This window comes from Vidua chalybeata, chromosome 2 (assembly GCF_026979565.1).
Source record: "Vidua chalybeata isolate OUT-0048 chromosome 2, bVidCha1 merged haplotype, whole genome shotgun sequence".
Classification (NCBI taxonomy): Eukaryota; Metazoa; Chordata; class Aves; order Passeriformes; family Viduidae; genus Vidua; species Vidua chalybeata.
Window position 1 is genome coordinate 7,629,478 of NC_071531.1, and position 16,715 is coordinate 7,646,192.

Below are 16,715 nucleotides of genomic sequence, written 5' to 3' on the forward strand. Positions count from 1 at the left end.
ATATTCAGTGTATCTCAGTGACAGAAGGAAGAGGGACATAAATGTACAGCCCCTAAAATTCTATTATTTAAACTACTGGTCTAAACATTTCCCAGCAATGAAGAAACTACATTCACGGCACTGGTAAGTAGCTAAATAATATGGGGTTTTATGATGGGAGATGAAAATTGTAGTTCTGACAGTAAAAAACCTAGACTTTTCAAGAAGAGAATCCAGTAAATATAAAAAGCACTAGTAAATGCACACACTGGAACCTAAGAAAAGCAAACTTACTAAATGACTTCCATCTAGTAAATGCAAAAATCTATCTTAAAATGCTTAAATGTTTTGAACCATGACTTTCACTTACTATAAAGCCCTTTTCTTGAATTCCCAATGAACATGCAAAGAAGTGGGTAAGACTTCCTTTTACCTTGCATTAATAGAACGAGCTACAACAGGAAATACCTTCAAAACTAAAACAACAAAAAATATCAAAGAACTTCAGAATATAATTTGTTCCAGTCAGACCCAATTCACACTGTTATATTTTTTCCAATTATGCTACGGTTTATTTATGCATGAAGCCGTCCTTCTGCAACCCAATAAACGTGTTCTTGGCAATAGAGACAATTAGGATTGAGCTGATACTTCAGGTCCAACTGCAAACCCAGTCCTTTTCAGGCAGCCATAGTTCAGGCAAGGACAAGGAATACATTCACAGTTGGTTATCTATCATCTATGGAGTAATTGTTATTGTCCCTTGGTCCCTTACTTCTGATTGTTAAATCCATAGTTTGGTCCTGGATTCATCCGATTCAAAAATGGATGTGACAGTTACACCTCTGCAAGCCATGGAGCAAAGTTCATCATCCAATGCACTTGAGCACAAAACAGTCCCAGTGTTCTGGGAATGCATCTGGAATCCCCCCTTTTCACTTGCACAAAGAACACTTTTACTGAATATGTTACTCTTTATCATTTGTGCTTTAGAAGTTATGTTTAAAGATGGCTTCTCTGTATGTACATTACTTTTAATTGAAAGTGTATCTATATACAGGTGGTAGTGGTATCAGCTTTTCTCAGCTCTGTGTGCTAATTCAAGCAGTCAAATGTTTCTTGCAGCACAAGCTAAAAGAACGGCAAAACACACATTTTAGATGTATTGGTTCTGTTCTTGAAGTCCACAGCTTAAAAGGTCCTAGCTCCAAATAATGCCTTACTGTATTTATAATTTGGGGCTTCAGAACCAAGGAGGAGATACCACATCATGTGGAGGAAATGCTGTACCTCTTCTCAAAAGCTGGAGGAAAAGGTAGGTTCTCCTGCTCTTCCTGATTTTGTTTGTGTGTGCAATTGGCAGTTCTGATTTTTTTGAAAGTGCCAGTTAAAAGTACCGTTTGTGTAGTTCTTGTCTGCTGACTTCTCAGTTCTTTTTCTTCTTTGATAAGCCAAAAGTCAAAGAGAATAGAAATAGCAATCTTAAAAGGACATAATTATTCCCTAACTGCAAGGGAGTAGATAAATAGTTGCAAACCCCAGAACAGCCAGGTTACCTTGGCAATGGATGGTCTCTCATGTTCTGTAATGGGCTCAGATATTTGATTCATCCCACTGCATGCTCATCTCACTGGGGCAGCAAATTGGTGTGGGGGGAGAACTTCTTGGCTACTTTTTTTCTTTTCCCTAGATGTAAAAGGCTGTAATTCATAAGTTTCTTATCAGTTCTGTGACCAAAATTATATGTTTCTATTAAAAAACAGTGCTAAGATTCATTCTTGCTACAAACATACAATTGTGGTGTTCACAGGCAGTTGCTTTTGTAAAATAACTGTGCTTTTTGTCATGTTCATCAATATATATGAAGTTTTCTGTATGTGCTCTTTTCTAGGTAAATGATCTGACACTTGGCTGTGCTAGTGCACATTTTATTGTGCCAAGCTTACTAGATAACTCACATTACTCTGTGATGTGTTCTCACTGTTTGTCACCCCGTTCATTTGGGTGCCATGTGCAATATTTATTAATAATTTTATAGTTTTATCTATGTAATTGGTAATATATTAACAGTATGAAATTGAGAATTGCTAGGTGAAGGGTTTGGCTAGGTATGTGTTCCTGTTTGTTAAAATCGTGGTAATAATCCTGGTTTCACACAGTAAAGGTACATTTTTTTAAACTCTATTTTTTTCCTGTAAATTTAATCAGACAAGTGTATTACAATGCAGAAACAACAGAAATCCAGGTAGTCTTTTAACATCTTTTGATTCTTCTCCTCTGCTCTGCTCTGGTGAGACCCCACTTGGGAGTGCTGTGTACAGTTCTGGTGTCCCCAGTACAAGGACATGGAAGTGTTGAAGCAAGGAGGCCACAAAGCTGCTAAGAGCAGTGGAGCATCTCCCTAACAAAGACAGGCTGAGAAAGTGGGGCTGGTCAGCCTGGAGAAGAGAAGGTTAAATGGAGACCTCACAGCAACTTTCCAGCATCTGAAGGGGTCTACAGGGAAACTGGAGAGCAACTCTTCATCAGGAATGGCAGTGACAGGAAAAGGAGTAATGGGCACAATCTGAGAGGGGGGAAATTTAGGTTAAATATTACGAAGAAATTTTTCAGTTTGAGGATGGTGAGACACTGGAACATTGCCCATGGAGGTTGTGGATGCCCAACCCTGGCAGTTTCTCCTTCCATCACCAAATGCTTGGACTTTTAACTTGCTAAAAACAATGGGGTTTGTATCGAATATTGTGAGGGTAGTGGTGAAGCCACTGATAGTACTTCAGCTCTGCAATTTACACAGGAAGGTTTTGCTGTTATTTTAGGTTGCATTAGATTCTATAATGTCTCTCTGAGTCAGGTCCTACTGTTAACTAGAGAAGAACACAGGTCCTGTAAATTCCAGAAGACATCCACAGAATATCTCACTTCTTTTTGTGAGTGGAGCACAAATCCTTCATAATTGTTAAGAACTTTTGTATCCTAGCTCTAGCAGAGGATAAACAGAAGATAAACCTCTGAAACTTCCTTGGATGTTATATTATTCTTTTGCTGCAGGGCTCATAAAGAAAGCTCAGATTTTTTTTTTAAAGCACTATTTCGTAGGTAGGATTGATGAAGCTAAAATCATGAGGTATCTAGTTCCTCCTTCTAGCACAGCAATACTTAAGAATAGAATTCTTTTGTTCATCTGCATGGGACCTCCAATGATCATCTAGTCCAACTGCCTCAGGATTACAGATATTACTAACTGCAGACAAAAATCTAAAAAAGTTAATTAGAAAAAGCTTAAATCAAAACACTCCCTTTGAGGTACTAGAGCCATTTAATACTGTTAACAACTCCAATTCTTCTTACAGAACAGAGTAAAAAACAAAGTAACTCTTCAACATTCCATGCTTGGAAGACGGTGCCAAACCATACTGAGGTCCAAATCCTCACTCATGTTCAGTGCCATCCCTAGGCTTGGTTTCTTGCTGAGATACATAAACACATTGCAGATTCTGTAATTTCTAATTAAATTCATGCATTTTACAATGCAAATGGTATGTGATGAATGACTTTTGCTACCTTCTCAAGCATCTGAAGGGAAGGATAATGGCATCTTGCAGATTTGTCCCACTTGCAGCTTTAAAACATGGCCTTATTTATAGTATATATACTGCACTTGAGGTTTTGCAAAACTGAGGACTGTAAATATTTGAAATGTTGGCTGAAGTCATTCAGCCAGTAAATTAGGGATATTACTACAACATTATTTTTACATATTACTTGTGCACTGTTTCTTAAATCCTGCTTATGCATAGCTCCTGATGTGTCACTGTGGTGTGCAGCACCTGATGCCAGCATTGCAACTGGACTGCGAAGATTCTGGTAGAAAAGTGGACTTTAAAACTGGCCTGCAAAAATCAGGCTCAGCCCTTCTGGCTCCCTTCACGTTCCCTATGGAAAACTTAATGGCTTCTCTAAACTATGTTAAACACTGTACTAAAGAAAATCAATTAATTAGTAGTAGTCTTTACATCTAATATTCTGTGACATTATTACCACATTATGGAAAATTTCACACAATGTATAAAACCAACACAACTTAGTGCTTGGTTAATTGTAAATAATTAAAGCATGATACAGCACTTAACAGAGGTATTAAGCTGGAAGCAATTACGTTCTTGAATCATGACACAAACAACTTTGTGAAATGCCTAGATATTTTTTAATGCTTTGAATTCAAATATCTAAGCATCCCTGTTACTGTACTAGCTTTAATTTCACTTTTTTTTGTAACTCGGTTTTTCAGGTAATGTTTAATCAGCACAAACTAAGCACAAGTACCCAAACTCTACCATCATCATTGTAAAGTGTAATTGAAATATCCCTAATACAGAAGAAAGTGACACCAGCATTAAAATTCATGTTTCAATAAGCTTCTTTACAACTATTTAACATACTTAGCCAAACTTCCAACTAGTTTCAACGTACCAACTGCCTACTCAGCCTGGCGGTTTTTATACTGTTCCATGCCAGATAACTGCAAGTAAACATTTTGACATTTTCTGCTGCCTTACAACCATTTCAGTCAGAAGATACTTAGCCTGAAAAATCAAGCTTGCACAAGCTCCCTAGAGGTGTTACAAGATGATAGCTCATGTCTTTTAATATTGTCTGCCTTAAACGTGCTCCATTCCAACCAAACTCATACAAGCCCATCTTCCTAGGCAGACTGAATGCTCCAGAAATCCCTGAAAACTATCTACCTGCTCCAGAGAACTTGTGTAACAACTCCCCTTAAAAATCTTGGCCTCTCTATAGGGAAGTAAGAAGTGGCAACAGAGCAGCAATTTTGTCTTCTGTCTTCATGTTCCTTCTGCCAACACAAAAGGATGTAGTTTGATATAAATGCAAAAAGATACATAGCAGAGGAGGTTGGAAAGGAACAAGAAGCCCCTAGAAAGTACACTAAGAACAAAGCAGGGCTGGAAATAAGAGAATTATTTCCACTATGTTCTCTCTCCCCCACAGAACCAAGAAGTGACACCACTGTTCCAGAAACACAGTATTCCTGTATCCATGAAGCCTATTGAAAAGCATGTTTTAACCATCTTTACTGAGAAATGCAGGAGAAAATAATCATCTATTATCACATCCTAAGGGCTGAGGATGGGTTTAAGAATTCTGTTGCAGCTATCTGAAAACCAGAAAGTCATTCAAAAAAACCACAACCCGCCACACACAAAATAAAAAAATCCACAACACACACTGCTGCTGTTCTCCCTGCACTGAAATAACCCCATAAACTGCCAGTCCCATAAACCCCCTTGCTAATGAGCCCTCCCTTCAGTCACAAAACAGCCTACAAAGATCCCACTTCTGAGCTGAGCCTACCAACAGGCCCAGAGAGACAAGAGGAACATTGGACCTGTTCTTCTCAGGGACAGTGCTTAAACCAGCACCACAGTGAGTGACAGAACTCCAATAAGGTGGTTTTGCCACCACAGCGTGTGCGTGGATCTATTCACTTCTACTGTTGGAATCTCAGTGTGCAACAGCAATCTCATGCCCCAGTACAAGTATTATATCCAGGTAAATTTTAGAAAATAAGTCTCATTGTATTTCTGCATATGGAGAAGCCTTCACCCAGTGTAAATCCTCTCAGTCCGTTTGAAATCAGGGAAGTCTCCACTGTGAGAAGAAGGGAAGGAGGGCAATCCTGCTGGCTTCCATCCTAACCACTTTTTCACCACTATGGGATTAGCCCTTGCATCACCACATCACCAGCCAGATCAAGAAGCCAAGCTGGCTGAAAGGTAACTGGAGGATAGGAATAAAATCATTTTAGTTTTCAGCTCCATCATATGCCATATGAACACTAACAATGTAGAAGAAACAGAAAGAACACATAACCATGAATAGAACCAACTCTTTCAGCATCACTGCAACTCTCTCATGAAATTACACCCTAGAAGAGAAGGGAAAGGGAAGGAAACAGAATACAGACAATTAGAATTAGCACTTATTTAACTAATATATAATCAAGGTTCATGTACATTATAGCACAAACAAGGCTTTACAATACAGAAAAGTCATAAAGAGCAAAATTCTTCCCAAGCATAATGGATATCACAGGGAAATGCACACAGAGAAAGCTGTTCAGCAGGTGATAAATGCCAAGAATGTCAGTCCACCAACAGCACAAGTTCAGTCATAAAAGAAATATTAAGCAGCCACAGCAAATAATGCCAAGTACAAGAAGTCTGAGAAGGTGAAGGCAACAAACTGTCCTGGAAATTATGATAAAGCCAGTGGAATACTCAGCAGATTGCAATGAGTCAGGAAAATTATTTGGCAGTAATACCAGACAACTTAATGATGAAGCCACAGCAGGTAACACAGAAGTTGTAAAACACAGAAAAGAAAGAAAAACTTTTATTTCTGATGAGGAAAAAAAAAAAAAAAGCCAGAGCTTTGAAACTGTAAACAAAACTACAATTCAAACATTACCTGGAAACTCAGGTAAAAACCAAAATGGAACTAGAGATGACAGAGCATGAGTAGCTGAGTACAACAGCTACATCCACTGTGACAGTCAACATCTTAGGACTTTTTCACAAGTTTTCATCTTGCATGAGACAGACACAACATGCTCTCAGTATTTGTCAAAGCCTGAATTTGTCATTTTTCTCCTACCTAATTGGAATTTTCAGAGTAATCTGGTTTCCACTGTAATTTCATTTCCATTTAACTAAGTCCCCTGGGTAAACAGTAATCAACTGAGGCACCAGGAAGAAAAATTGTCCGTACCTTATTTGTCACAGAAGTTTAATGATGTTTAATAAGGAAAGAAACAGAACTTCAGAAATAAAAGGGAAATCTCTGGCTTATAAGGCAGCTATACAGAACTCCCCAAAGTTAATTCTGTGTCTTGTTCAAAAACATTGTTGGAGAACACACCGGCCTTTTTCAGATTCACCTTTTCATCCTCCTCTCATTCTTCTTGGTATTGAGAGAAAGAGAAAACTGAGAAAGAGTGAGGAGGCACAACAGAAACTTAAGCCTGTGTAACACCTGAATGTCTAACAAAAATCCACTGAAAAGCTATGACAGGAAGTAGGTTTGAAGTTCACAGCCTGTGTCTCAGTTCTTCATCAATAACACAAAGACAACACAATTTTTTTGATTAATGTTTGGGTAATGTACAGGATGAGAATGGAAAGAACCTAAAGAACCTATCAAGCTTATTAACAGAGGAATACTTCTACTCAGTATTTAGACTGATGTCACACATGCATTTACAGAAAGAATTCCACAGATAAAATACTGAATGACAATCCAATTCAATCTGACCGAATGAGTCAAGGATCCAACAGGAGGAAGAGCTCCTAATTAAGGGGTGGGGGGGAGGCAGGAAACACCAGTTTAATGACAAGCTTCATTCTCCTATTTCCCCATTTCCATGTTTATATAAACTTAGAGGAACCCAAAGTTCAAGACCAAGTGCAAGCTCCTACATGTGGGACAGAGCAATCCCAAACACAAGTACAGGCCAGGTAAAGGATGGAATGAGAGCAGCTTTGAGGAGAAGGACTTGGGGGTGCTGGGGGACAGGAAGCACAACATAACCCAAGCAATGTGCACTCACATCCCAGAAAGCCAAACGTGTCCTGGGCTGCATTCAAAGCTGGGTGGGCAGCAGGGCAAAGGAGGGGATTCTGTTCCCTACTCTGCTCTGGTGACATCCCACCCTCAGTGCTGTGTCCAGCCCTGGGGTCCCCAGCACAAGGAAGATATGGACCTGCTGGAGCAGGTCCAGAGGAGATCAGGAAAAGGACCAGTGGGCCAGAGCAACTCTGCCATAAAGACAGGCTGAGAGAGCTGGGGTTGCTCAGCCTGGAGAATAGAAGGCTCTGGGAGACATTAAAGCACTTTCCAGTACATAAAGGGGGCTTCAAAAAAAGCTGCAGAGGGACTTTCTGACAAGAGCATGTAGAGACAGGACAAGGGGGAATGGCTTTAGGCTGGAAGAGGGTAGGTTTAGACAAGGGGCTAGGAACAAAATCTTTACTGTGAAGGTAGTGAAGCACTCCAACAGGTTGGAGCATTGTGGATGTCTGTTGGAAGTGTTCAAGGCCAGGCTGGATCACAGGATCCATTTACTATCCCCCTAAATGGTTCTTAAATTATTATAAAATGCTTATATAGACCATGATTTATATTTTTTCCCAAGGTTCTTTGCATCATTTGTTTTTCACCACACACAATTTTAAAGTAACTTCACTAAGCCATCAGACAATTTGACTAAAAGATTAATAATGGACACATTTTAAAAAATAAGCTTTTAGTTCTGTTGAGAAATCCACTCTGAAATACAAACCCCATGTCCTGATGAAATAATATGAAGAAAACAAACTTTTCACTTCCATTTATCAAGAACCTGTGCAAGAACAAGGCACCTCAAACATCAACCTCATATTTACAAATGCAGGAAGGCACAGAAAAAACTCCACTGATTATATGCACCCTGTGACAAGCTGTTGTCTGTAATGCAGACACTTTCTTATTCATAGCTAGAAAGTGTCTCCAAAGTATACCCCTAGCATCACCAATTCTGGGGAAACAGAACATCAGCTATTCAGTAGAGACAAGACAACTCTCCTTGAAAGCAGATTACTAACACCTGACCAAACTGGCAAGTAGGAGCAAACTACAAAGATTTTAACAATATTTTCTTATTAAGAGAAAATCATCACAAAAATCATGAAAATAGCTTAAAAGAAAACAAACACTTCAGCAGGCTATGTAAGAAGCAAAGTTTTTTTATGCCTACAGAAATGTATCCCCAAAGGAACTTCTTCACAATTCCTATCAAAGGAAAAATCATTGCAACTGAAGTGTTTAAATGTCAACATGGTTGTTCAGGCTTCTCCCCTCCCACTTCATTTCTGGAAGGAAGTTCTAAGACAAGAACTTAAATTGATGAAACACACTAGAGAAACTGATTATGTCAAATATATGGAATAAAGAGTTCTAGTGGACAACTGCAATTTAGATCTTAAGTGACATACAATGATAAACTCACATTTAAATCAAATTTTGCTGTTAGACTAACTGAAAGTAGAACTACAGGGTTAGTCTTCATTTTAAGTGTAAACTACAGCTTATTTATTGTATTTTCACACCCACAAAGAACTGCAGTGACTCATCAACACTACCAAATCCTCAAAGTGTATTTCAGGTGTAGCACAGTGTAAGCACATACTTGAGAGCACAAAGCAGGAGAGAGTTTGATCCTCTGTTCTCAACTGTTGAGTTACTCACGGCTGGCCTACATGAGTCCATAGCCTGCACAACACCTCAGCCTTCAGGGTGATATTTGTATCTGGGTAAATGTGACACAAACAGTGCATCGAGTATCGGTACAACTTCAGAAAAAGATGATCTTCTGAAGTACCATCCAAGGATCAACCAACACAGTGCACTGGAACCTCCAAATTAAACTCTTATATTGGCTCTCACATGCCAACAATGAAACTAAACTAACCACTGTCCTCCTCCAGCTGCCTCCAGGCAACATATCCTGAGTTCTACTGGTCCTAAATATTCATACCATTATCAGGAAAGTGATAGAAAATAAAAGGAACATTCATGACAGGATGAATTACCAAACCCTCCTTCATCTAGTCAAAAATCTCAGAATGGTGCAGATAAGTGGAAAATTCCAGCCATACACCTGCTAACCAGAGCCTGGGACTGACTGGGGTTTTTTCATTACACATTAGCTTACAGCAAAGTTTCACTAGCACTGAACTCACTGATCATCTCACTGAACATCACTCAACCGACGGGTGTTGCATCCATTCAAAAAAACAACAACGATAAAACAACCTTATTTTTCCAATCCTATACATGGATGGAAAGGAAAAAAAAAAAAAAAAGGTTTCCCAAATGGCACAAAGGGAATTCATGTTTTCAGCTGTATCTTCACTAGACACGTGACAAATTCTCAACCACAGCAACCTGGCTGAACTACTACAAGAACACGCACTGCAAGAATTTTTAGGCTATGTTCCTGCCTAATTACCAAAATTATCACAAAGACATCCTGGCACAGCAAGAGAAGTGTAAAGCACTTCAGAAATCTGACATTATCACCTCACCTAAGAAAAAAGTCAGTACATCATCCTAGAAAAAGTCCCATTGTATGAGTGTCTGCACACATGTGTCTATATACACACACACCACTGTAAGTATTCAAGGAAAAGCACCTGGGATTTTAAGGTCCCACCGTGGTTAATAAAACACTGTCTGAAAGACAGGTCAACACACATAGAGAGCTGTGCAAAACTGCAAACTGAAACTGTAGAACCAGCCACTTGAGTTACATCTTCAAACTCCAGAGGATTTATGTTACAATTTAAGATTAAAAAAAAGGAAATCCTCACAGATAAAGGATTCAAGAAAACACATTAAAAGAAAACATCAGAAATTATCAAACAATTAATATTCTATTTCTAAATCAGAAATCCACAAAGTCTAAAACATAGTTTAAACTATAGTTTAATGTTTTCATTTATCAAAATTTCAGCATTACATCAACATATTTACTTATAAATTAAGTTAAACATCCTTCTCATTTAACTTTCAAACTCATGAACTTGTTCTGTTGAAATGTATTAAAAAACACACTGAAGTACTTTATTGCTAAAGCAACAGAAAAACATAAACCGTAAACAACTCAAGGCTCTTTTACCAAGATGACAGTAAGTTTTGACAACAATGTTCATTCCTATCTTATATTTAAAAAGAGATTTTTCTTCACCCCACTGACAAATTTGTTTCTGGACAAGAAAACTGAAGTTCCACCCACAGCCAACACAGGCCTGTCCCCACTGTCCCACAGCACAGTGGCAGCGAGGACACCCTCTCTGGTAACAGAGAGATCATAAGTGACACGCATCACTACTGATCTTTCTTACTGAACACATTTCAAAACAATCCTTTTTTCCTTCTTTCACCATTTCATGTTGCTACAGCTAAGACAAACCAAACCTTTTCCTCTTCCCACACCCAGTCCTGCTGAAGCTGAGAAAAGGTTAAGCAACAGTTAAATTACTTATGGACTGAACCCTATGGAATTTGGAACGTGCATTTTTCTATCATGCCATTTGACTGTTACAAAAATGTGCTACTTGTCTTAAAGCCTCTTCTAGGGACAATTTTCTATTACTTGAGTTTTGGGTATTTTACATGAAAGCTTAATGAAAAGACAGCCCTGAAATTCCTTCCACATACTTTTCATTACTTTGAAGCAGTCATTTGAACACTTCTGTTAAAAAAAGAAGTCTTTTGCAATTTGTAACAGAGAGGATATGAGGAAACTCATGCAACAAGGATGTCTTGCCTTCCACACAGTCTTGAATCCTAGCTGAAAAACAGAATTTGGAAAAAAAGCACATCTCTAAGGAATGATGCAATGTGGAATTCCCCTCTTCTGAGTAAATCCACAGCTAAATGCCAACTACCAAATAGTAGGACTTGCTGAAATGTCCATGCAAAGATCTAAATGCAGGAAAATCACATTTTTCTGTTAGCAGTTACAGGCGTAAGGAAAACTAAGTCACTGAACAGGGTTACATAGTGGTTTTGTTAAGCAGATCAAGGATGCTACAAATAAAAGCTTCCCACAGTAACATTCCTGATAGTTACCCATTACTTCCAAAGCATCTTCAATCTGACTTCATGAAAAAGAGTTGATAATACCAGCGTTCAAAATACACCTAGATCTTAAATCTACATCCCATGGACCTCTTTCAGAGCTGTACTGACACAAAGTCAACCAAAAGCAAGTAATCATTCTCATAGTCAAGAGTAACTAAACCTTTAAGAAAATCACACATCAACAATGTTCTTCTAAAAAGCAAGCTTGGGAACATACCTATATCCCAGTGGTTTTCATTTCAAGCATTATAATTTTTATTTGAAAACATGTCAACAACTCACAACCAAAAAGCCTTCATAACATGCAGACTGAATTCAACTCTCAAATAAAATGAGCAACTAATGGTTTCTTACAAAACAAAGAAAGTATTAGAAAATTCACAACAGAAAATGCAGAAGAATCTGGTTGTTAAGCTCCCTCAAAAAAAAAAAAAAAAAACCAAAAACCGAAAGAGAAGCAAAAAGATTTAATACTAAGTCACAACTGGCTACTTTAAGACCTTATTTACTCTCCTGCTATCCTCTACAGTGAGAACAGTTATTAACAGCTTTCCTGTAATGTTACCAACACCCCATTTTAAATTACCAAGCCAGATCTATAGAACATGCCCAACACCAAGGGGCTCAGGTGGGCACTGTAATGTATCAGAAAGGCAGCAGTTGACATCTTGAGGGTGCAAGGTATTGACAGAACAGCTTTCTGACTTGTCTATCTACTGAAGACTCTAAACAATATATCTAGATCCCCAAGTGCAGAGGAAACCTCTGTTAACCATATTCTCAAGTCATGTTCTAGCCTTAAGCAAAAGAGAACCAGCCAATACAGCATAACTGTTCTAAAAAGGAAACTCACAAGGCTGAATTACAGCCTTCATAATAACAGTGTGAGAACTTTCAGATGTTCCTACATTAGTAAGAGAACAAAAAAACTAGATTTAATACATGGAAAAAAATCACTGTGTTTTTCTAATACGGAATCTGAAGTAGCTCAAACTTCCCAGATAGAAAAATTCAAGTCCCCCTGCATGCAAGTATGTGCTAATAGAAGACTTTCTTGGACTCCGCTCTGGAATATCAGAACAACTCTCAGTTATGTTAAAAAATAAAGGTAATGTTGTATATTTACAGATCACAGATAACATGTGTGATATGAGACAAACCTACAGGAACAGCACAAAATGCTGCCAGCTTTGCAAAGACAAGGACTACAAAGAAAGACTATCACTCTGTGTTCCCAAAACATACCCTGAAGTACAGCTTTAAACTTGGAATTCTGATTTTAAACAGAGGTGATATGGACAATAAAACTGGGTTTTGTTTATTTAAGCTACACAGAGGTTGAAGACACATCCATGTAAGAAAAACTTAGGATACCTGCACAAGAGAATCCACATCCAGATTACTATTAATGCTCACACCCAGCAAACAACTGCCTACAGTACACAAAAGCCTTCACATTTACAACTTTTCAAATTAACACAAAATCCAGCAAAGTTTCTTACATCTCTACACTGGTCTCTGCAAGTGCTGGATAAGCAAGGCTCTTGTGATTACAAGAGAAAGAATTAAAGTAAGTACTATAGTTTCAAGGGTTTTGCAGGGTTTGGATTGCCTTTTAAAAAAATAAAATCCTGCTTTAAGTTAAAAACAAAGAGACACCTTTGATTCATTTATTTCACAAATGAGGCTATCTTGATCTGGATGTTTTCAAAATATACCTATTTTTGATCTCTTAGAACAGATAAAACAGTATTTCTTAAAAAAAAACGATGAGTAAATACATCCACACATAATATATATATTTATATACATGTATACAGATATATCTCTACAGTCAGAGTACTGCCTAACACAAAATTACTTTCCATTCAAATATCTGAAATAAGTTATGAACTTGTCTAAACCAGAGCAGGAATGGCAGAAATACTTTCCATGGAATTTAATATATTTTCAATACACACCTGACAGAAACAGAACTTCAAAGCCATTTAAAAATAAATTGTTCAAACTAATAAATAAATTAATTCCTATCTACTCTTACCCAAGGCTGTATTCACACTGGAAGGTCCTAAACTAATTTTAATTTCAAATATGTCTTGGAACAAAGGTATTACAGGTACCTTTATTTTCTCAGAAGTCTATTTAATTCTGCAAAATAGACCTTAATCAGTATTTTCGTTTATTTTGAGTCTCTCATCTACAAATTTCATCATATTAATAAAATGCATAAACCTAGAAGTGTGCCTTTAGAACACAGAGTAGTTGCACTGGTCTGAGCACAAAGGCACCACAATGTGGGAAATAAAATGTTTATGTAAGGGTGACAGTGTTCCACAGAGATGGAAAACAGTTTTGCTACCACTATCTTTATTGATTACCACCTCCAGATGCAGTCTTCCTGTCAATTCCATGGGCAGAGAAATGCCACAAAGGCAAATTCTGCAAGGCATGAAGCAACAGCCAGGCAAGATTAAGACAGAAGCTTCTCAAAAGAAATACCCTGAAGATAAACTACACTAAAGAAAAGTACAAGACCCCCTGGAGAGAGAAAAGTTACTATGATACAATCTTACATTTATTTCTGGTTAACTCCCTCCCCATAAACATGCTGATAATTTGAATTTCTTCCACTGCAGCTTTATGATTATGTTTTTGGGTTTTGTACACAGCTATCATTAAGCATCACTGTTGTCTGGTGTATTGCAACAGAATAATCAATACATGTATTCTGTATGCCTCCCTGAAATTCCTGGTATCAGCTACTGTAGTTTGTTGATTCAAAGAATAAACATTACTTCAACTCCAAGAATCAAAAGCATTGTTTTAGAAAACAAAACACAAAAAAAAAGCCCAAACAAACCAACTCCCTCATGTATGACTTGGGTTTTGCTGAAATAAATATGCAACTTTTATCAGCAACAGTTTTGGTGGGAAGGCTTGACAATTTCTCAAGTAAAATATGAAAAAAAAAAATCCCAATATGAATAATAAAGTTAGCTGTCTACAGCTTTCAGTCTCCCCTAACTCTTACTAGGGACACTGTTTCTATTCCACAATCAATAAAGGCCAAGCCCCCAAACACCTATCAATATCCCCTTCCTAAACGTAACAATTTTACCACACATTTGTCAGGCCTCTGAGAAGCTGTTGAAAAACGCAGGTTGCGTGATCTGTCATAGCAAGTGTTGCCACAATATACTGAAGAATGCATAACAGTATCTCAATTCAAGAACTTTTTTTAAAAAATACAGGCCCCAGTTCTGCAAGTAGGTCAGCAAAAGCAGGCCTTGTGCTGGCTTTGAGCCTGCGACTTCAGAGGGTCTTTGGGCTGATACAAACGTCCGGTGATATGAACACAGCTGCAAAACTGCGAATATAAACCGAGGTGTACAGATAACATGAAAACAGCTGAGACAGACACAATATGTCTGCAGCCAGCCTGGGAGTCCTTTGAACATTTAATTATAACAACTCTTTTCTGAAAGGTTCTTTTTTTCCTGTACAGCTGCGAGCTACTGCAAATCTTCAATATACCTAACTGGACTTCTGAGACAGCAAGCTGAAAATTAAATATGGCATCTTTAAAACTACCCCAACATTTCTGGATACCGCTACAAGAAAAAAAAAATCACTCAAGATCAAAATAAGTAATTTTCAAAAGCTATTCCCACTGTATACAAACAAAGCTACACAAAGTGGGACGGCACAGTTAACAGTGGTAACTAGCACACAAAAACCCCAATAACCCATCCAGCTGGTGAAAGCCCGATTTCTCGAGGACAATAACAGTGAGTATCTACGGCCAAACTACACGCAACTACCTCTGCCGTACACGTCGGGCAAGGGAAGAGGACTGTCCTGCCTAAAATAAATCGCTACAGACGAGCCCTAAGACACAACTCCGAGGAGAAGCGGCGTGGTGAACTGTAGGAAATAGATGAAAAAGCCACGAACGTTTTTCGTACATGGAAGCCGGGGCGCTGGAAGCCGAGGCCAGAGGAGTGGCCTACGTGTTAACAGTGTTTACAGCGGGCGTGAACGAGCTGCTGCTGGTGGATTTCATTGAGACCGTCGGGAAAGCGCCTCGGCAGGGCCTGATTTCCAGGCGTCGCCCGGGCCTACGCGGCCCCAATCACTCCACCTCAGTAATGGCGTTCGGGGCGAAGGGAAGCGAGAACCAGGGGAGGCGATGCCGGTGCAGCGCTGCGGGGAAGCACCGGGCCCTCCTCACCGGGGGGGTCCGGCCAGAGGGGCCCCGGAGAGGCGGTCAGAGCCCCCCGAGGGTGCCGGGCGCTCCCCCCCGCCGGCAGCCGGGGATGAGGAGCCGTCAGCCATTTTCCCTCGCCCTCCAAAACACGGCGGTGCGGGGCCGACACGCCGGGGCTCCGAGGGAGGCGCTGCCGCCGCCTCACGCCCCGCGGGACCCGGGGAGCTCCGTCCTCGCCCCCAGCCGCGCCCCGGCCCGCGGAGCCCCATCCCCGGGGAGCACAAACAGCTGCCCGGCCCCGCCCGGGCACCGCTCCGCACTCACCCCCGCACCGCTTCCCCTCGTCCCGCGGCGGCTGCTGCGGCGGCCCGGAGCCCTCCTGGGCGCTGCCTCATGCCCGGCGGCCGGCGGGGCACGGTCTCATGCCAGGCCGCGGCTCTGAGGGGGCGGCTCCGCTTCCCCCGGTTCCCACTCGGCTGCGCTGCGGCGGGAAGCGGGAGGGCAAATCCGGCGCCGCTGCCCGCGCTCCGGGTGCCGGCCCTGAGCGCTTCTCTCTCTCTGGGGCGTTTTTCCTGCGTCACCAGCTGCTGCCCGGCGGCGGCGGCGGCGGCCCTGCCTGGGCTCGGGCTGGGGCTGGGCCGGGGCCTGCGCGCTCCGCTCCGCCCCGTCCGGGCACCGGGCGCACGCGGGGGGGGTGGGCGGACGCGCGCCCGGGTCTCGGCCGGGGGGGATGGCGGGGCCGGGCCGGGCGGCGGGAGCTCCGCGCTCAGGGCTCGGCGGTTCGGGGGAGGCAGCGCGGAGGGAGGCGGCAGCGGCTCCTCGC

General features: G+C 40.6%; 1 protein-coding gene across 6 annotated transcripts in view; it reads right to left on the bottom strand.

The window, feature by feature from the left end:
• USP9X (ubiquitin specific peptidase 9 X-linked) overlaps window positions 1-16,496 on the bottom strand; it is a 96,570-nt gene extending 80,074 nt beyond the window's left edge. For 4 of the 6 annotated variants that reach the window (XM_053936056.1, XM_053936055.1, XM_053936057.1 and 1 more), the window contains exon 1: window positions 16,217-16,495. The gene's annotated coding sequence lies outside the window, so the exon portion shown is untranslated. Of the gene's footprint in view, window positions 1-15,650; window positions 15,924-16,216 lie in introns of those variants that run through there. The other 2 variants (XM_053936054.1, XM_053936053.1) reach the window with 2 other exon arrangements.
• Between the last annotated feature and the right edge of the window lie 219 nt (window positions 16,497-16,715).